Below are 6,507 nucleotides of genomic sequence, written 5' to 3' on the forward strand. Positions count from 1 at the left end.
TTTTTTTTTTCGTTGCTTAGTTTTTGTTTTATAGGCAAAATAATAACTAATTTTTGGTCGAAAAATCGCTATGTTATGTTCAAACGTCCGCCATTTTGTCATAAATCGATATTTTCAAAATCGGCCATGACAAGTACTAGATTATAGTATCTAATTTAATAATCTTTTTGGTTTTTTTGTTTCAGATGATTTTTGAAGAAACGCCAGTGGGTACCGTTTACCCGGATTTTTTTACGGCGCTCCAAAGATTATACCACAACCTCGTCAATTTTTGATTTTTTTTAATAAAAAAAATTGGACATATTCCTGAATGTGTATACTTTTAGATAGAAAAACCCCCAATCCGAAATTTCAAATAGTTTTCCTTAAAAAAATTCACAAAGATGACCTTTTTTTCCGGCTCCTAGGTGTATATCTCCCTTTAATACGAATCCCAAATAAATTTGAATTCAAAGTTGGATGATTTGTCAATTTTTCTATTAAATCATGTTTACAGATATAAATATTACATTTATCATAATTCAACTGTGTTAATGGATTTAACCAATTTACCCTGGGATGGATAAGTTGTGTGATTATGAATGTGTATATGTATGTGTATGTGTGAATTTAGAAAAATAAGCTAGAATTGAATTTTTACTTACTGCTTTATTTTTGTTCTCGTGTTTTAAACTAATTAAACGTATTTTGAACTGAATGAAAGTCAGAGAAGGACTGAGAAACCAAGAATCGGACTCAAGAGGTTCGTGGATGGAGGTTTGGGAATACAAGTATAAAATGTAACACGACGCTTAAGAATGACATATCAGTCAGAGGATGTCTGTTAGAAAAACAAACTTTTTAATCTATACAATAACTTATGAATGATTTTGTATTTGAGTGTTTGAATATAAATTATTCTTAATTGTTCTTATAAGCTTATGAATTCTTAATGATCTCTAATGATCTTAGTGTTCTGTTTTAATAAATTTGAACTTAAACTTGAATTATTTTATGAGCTTATTAACTTAAGAGCTTATCAATTTTAGAGCTAAGAGCTGACTATCGGCATTCGCAGTCGCTTTTATAGGCAGGTAGTGAGATATTCCCATGTAAGTTCTCGCTACTTTTTTAGTAGAAGGAGAAAGATGCTTCTCAGACATATGAGAAATAATCAATGATCGAACACCTTATTATTTTGACACCTTATTATCAGTCTATTGTTTATTGACCACCTTGGACGTTTATCGCATTCCAGGTGGTAACCGGTGCGCCCGAAATAAAGAGAAGTTACGTAAGACGTAACAACTAAAATCGTGAATTTACCTCGACACCTGTTCGTTTTTGAAGAACTTCTGCACTAATAAACTCGAGTGAAATAAATATATTTTGTTTCATTCTAATTTATTACATCATACCAGTATACGAGTCAGTTTAAGAGATTTTTCGAAAAACAACAGATCTAAATAAAATCAAAATATCTTATATTATTTCAGGTGACAATTATTAATACGGGCTTCAGATTTGAATTCAGAATTAGATAATAATTTTTTAGTTGAGAGAATTACGACTATACAAATATAAATAACTATTTATATGTACGATTGAAACCAGTCTCTCACTGTGGATTTGTGAAAAGATATGCGAAAAAGTTTTAAATTTATTAATTATTAATTAATAACATAACTGACGATTGATCGAGTAAAAAACTTTGATTAGCTCGAAAACAGCGCTGAAATAATTTTATGTTCATCAACATAAAACTATATCTTTAGAGTTATATCGAAAAATGACGCGAATATTGGAAATCAGCGAGGAGAATTCTCGAAGAGTGTTCTTCCAGAAAGCAGAAAAATATCCTTTCCAATTTTACTCCGCTAAATTCGCGCAGGTTTCTCTCTTTCCCTCTATACGTGAGATTAAAGTTGCTTAAATTTTAGGGAAGTTTTTTACGGTATATGGGAAAAATATATAACGCGGGAGAGACGAGATTCAAATCGCACAAGATAAAAATGCGCCAGATTGGGAGATCTAAATCGCATTTAAGTATCAATTGTTGGTTATATCCGTCGTTTATTCGCCGAGAATAGAAAGGTTATTGTGCGGCCGATTCGACCGCTATTTGCGGCAGCGCAAGAACGAAATTGTCCGTCTCGTTAATCGTGTATTTTCGCCTCCACGCTGCCGCCGCAACGAAAAGGTTGCAGCCCCCCAGAGGTCGTTATTCTCCGCGGCGCGTATTTAGCAGCGCGATGAATGAATACGCGATATTCGCAGCCGCGATGAGCGAAATCGAGTATCGAGCGGCCGCATTTAACGCTAAATATGTGACGGGAATACCCGGGTGGCTACTTTTAACGGACATGCTCTGGCTCGGCGATAACCGTGCTGCACTACCACCGGCGATTTACCTCGGTAAGCGTGCGTACCTCTCGCAGACGAGGAGGAGCATCTCACCGCCACCATCACCACCACAACCATCGGATCGTGGAGTTGCCGAAGCCGCGAGATCGCCCCGTGACGTCGAGGAGAGTCGATGGGAGTCCGGCTCGCAACGCCGGCCTTAATGGAGGCTCGAGAACGAGCGGAGCTCGCGCCCGGCCGAAGCGGTAAACTGTCCTAAAGGTTTCCCTGGTAGCACTTAACCACCCGCTGGCTGGCATTTCTTTTCCTTTTTCCCGTCGGAGCAACGGGTAAGCCGGCTGGGTGCTTCGACCACGCGTTAGCGCGCTAAACATTCGTTCTCGCTGCCTTCGATTTCCGATCGACGGCCGGCGCATTGTCCCAGGCAGAAACTGTCCCGCGGATCGGCAGATGTCTGAGAGAAGTTTCAGCGCGTTATAGAGAGACAAGATCCAATTTGCAAGATAATTTCTGAGCAATCAAAGAAGTTAAATAGCGACGGAGTTAAGAGGCGACGTCGAAGCAATGCGTATTTCATATTTCATACTCGCGAAAGTTCGTCGGTTTCGAATTTTCGGCCGAGCACTTGGCTCTTGTTCTTTGATTACCGGGACTACAAGTTTTCGCAGAAATATGATTTCTCAGGATCAAAGGCGGAGAGTGTACCGTGAAACTTGCTTACTCAGAAGAGAGAGAGAGAGAGAGAGAGAGAGAGAGAAGAAGAAGGGAGGGAGGGAGAGAGAGAGAGAGACGACTCGCGCATAAAATACTGATGAGCGCCAAAAATGTATATGTGTCACTGAATACTGCAACGGCACAGTCTTTTTTTATCACTTTAATCGCCGCCGCGCTATTCGATATAGGATAGTTCAACGCCCACGGATTCGCCGTCGAATTGACGTCTCTTCGTCGCGTTTCGTCGATAATTTTTATTGGCGAGTGGAAAAGGATAGAAGCGCGGATCGGCTTATGATATAATATTCGCCATCAGTCGTTCCTCTACATCCACCATAATCGCTTTTATAATTGTATTAATATAAATAGAACTGCGCGTGCGACGCGCGTTATTAAGGCTCCTGATCTCTCGCCGCGGAACTTGATTAGTGACGTCAGAAGCGGGAAAATGCATGCTCAAAATTGTTATCTGCTATTTAGAAACACGTGGTTTTGCGATATATCGCAAGCACTGCGATTTTCTTGAATTGCAAAACGTATACGCAATTGGATCTTTATCGCAAAAATTGCGTTTGTAATTAAAAATCACTTGTTATTTTAGTAAATATCTACGCAAATATCGCACGAAACAATTTATAATATTTTATCTAATTCAAATTTATACATGTAGAGGCTTAATATAATAATGGCATCATAACAGTCCCTAGCAACACAATTGGGCCAATATTGAACCCGTAGTGATCGATAAATAAAATCTATGGCGGCCAACCGTTGGCTAATTAATATGTGTTGTTGGGAGTCTTAAAATATTAAGTTGCGTTATTTCCTTTTATATATATATATATATATATATATATATATATATATACAGGGTGTCCCACAACTTGTAGAACACCAGTTAGGGGTAGGTAGGGGCAATTTGGAACTGAAAGTTCCTCTTCCATTTTTGAATCCAACAATTAGTTAATGAGATATTTATCAATTAAGTCTGCCAATCCTTAGCGTCTTGAGTGAGCGCTCAGGGACGTAGGACGCTATGGACTCCTCAGGGGCCCTGCTTGCCTGTTTTTCTCCCCTTTTTGTACATACACACTAAAATCATTCATGATACTCAACCATTGACATACAGAAAACATTTAAATCACCCGCATACTCGAAGGAAGCATACCACATATGCCCTCCCCCTCCGGCACAAAAGTGCAATCACTCCGCCCACTTGCACTAAAAATATTCAAATTATTCATGCACTCATAACCACACATAAAAACACCTAAAACCCCCTTACATTAAAAACTTGCCATCCCCCTAGCTCCGATCAGGCACCCATCCACACACCCACTCACTCACTCATCCATATTTATTTCTCTGTGATACAAAAAAGGGGAGAAAAAGCAAGATTCCTAACAACACGGACAAACAGAGCCCCTAAGGAGTCCACTGCGTCCTACAGCCCTGAGCGCTCATTCGGAGCGCTAAGGGATTAGCAGACTTAATTAATTAATATCTCATTAACTAATTGTCAGATCCAAAAATGGGAAAGGAATTTTCAGTTCCAAATTTCACCCTCTACCTACCCCTAACAGGTGTTCTACTAGTTGTGGGACACCCTGTATATATATATATATATATATATATATACAGGGTCCTGCGTAAGACAGACCAAAAAGAAAAATATAAGTAGAACACATTAAAGTGAACAAAAATTATATAGACCATTTTTCAAACAACCACGTAAAATTTCGAGATATTAATTAAAATAGTTGGACAAATTAGATCGCGCGACGCGACAGGCGGGACATATGCCTCGCAGCGGTCGGCGAAGAAAATGGAAGAACGCACACGTACACACAGAGCTACTCATTTCAGTATGCCAAACGGCCCACTTCTTTGGTCTATAAGATAGGCCCGCGAGCAATCATCCATTTTCTTCGCCGGCCGCGGCGAGCCGTATGTTCCGCCTGCCGTGTCGCCGCACTCTGATATGCTCAACTATTTTAATTGTGGTTGTTTGAAAAATGACCTATACAATTTTTGTTCACTTTTATGTGTTCTACTTATATTTTTCTTTTGATCCGTCTTACGCGGGACACCCTGTATATATATTAGGTGTACAACTTTGCTTCCGCCGTTTTCCTATAGATGGCTTTAGCGGTAAGTGGTAGTCGAAATAAATAGATCATAGACGTCATACAATAAACTTGGGCATCTGTCAATATAACCCCATAGAAACATTAGTCGATTTGTGTCTGCATCATAAAGTTATTCTCGATTGAAAATGTCAGTTTTCGAGCCAAATTCTCGTCATTTGCGGGAGGTTTTAATTTTCTGCTTAAATATGAAGAAATCTGCGGCTGAGGCTCATCGAATGCTCTCAAATACTTATGGTGAGGCCGCTATTAGTGAAAAAACGTGTCATGAGTGGTTTCAACGCTTTAAGAACGGTGATTTTGATGTCGAAGACCGGCATAGCGGTGGAAGAGAGAAGGTTTTTGAAGATGCAAAATTGGAGGCATTACTTGATCAAGACTCGTGTCAAAATCAAGAAGAATTGGCACGATCATTGGGAGTGACTCAACAAACCATTTCAAAACGTCTCAAAACCATGGGAATAATTCAGAAGCAAGGAAATTGGGTGCCGTACGAATTGAAGAGAGGTGTTGAACGGCGTTTGTTTGCTTGTGAACAGCTGTTTGAAAGGCAAAGACGGAAGGGATTTCTGCATCGCATTGTGACTGAGGACGAAAAATGGGTTCATTACGATAACCCCAAGCGCAGAAAATCATGGGGAGTTCCCGGCCATGCTTCCACGTTGACGGCCAAACCGAATATTTACGGCTCCAAGGTCATGCTCTGTATTTGGTGGGATCAGCTCGGCGTAATGTATTATGAGCTGTTAAAACCGACTGAAACAACCACAGGCGATCGGTATCGAACGCAATTGATGCGTTTGAGCCGAGCATTGAAAGACAAACGGCCGCAATACAACGAGAGACACGATAAAGTGATTTTGCAGCATGATAATGCTCGACCCCATGTTGCGAAAGTGGTCAAGACATATTTGGAAACGTTGAAATGGGAAGTCCTACCCCGCCCGCCGTATTCTCCAGACGTTGCTCCTTCTGACTATCACTTGTTTCGATCAATGGCACACGGCCTGGCTGATCAGCACTTCCGGTCTTATGAAGAAGTAAAAAATTGGATCAATTCGTGGATCGCCTCAAAAGATAACCAGTTTTTTCGACGCGGGATTCGTACGCTGCCCGAAAGATGGGAGAAAGTAGTGGCCAGCGATGGACAATACTTTGATTCATAAATGTATAACCAGTTTTTTACAATAAAGCCCCGAATTTCGGAAAAGAAACGGCGGAAGAAAGGTTGTACACCTAATATATATATATATATATATATATATATATATATATATATATATATATATATATATATATATAT

The sequence above is a fragment of the Odontomachus brunneus genome, unplaced genomic scaffold (assembly GCF_010583005.1).
Source record: "Odontomachus brunneus isolate Ranch 3 - 2012 unplaced genomic scaffold, Obru_v1 Obru_scaffold_117, whole genome shotgun sequence".
Lineage (NCBI taxonomy): Eukaryota > Metazoa > Arthropoda > Insecta > Hymenoptera > Formicidae > Odontomachus > Odontomachus brunneus.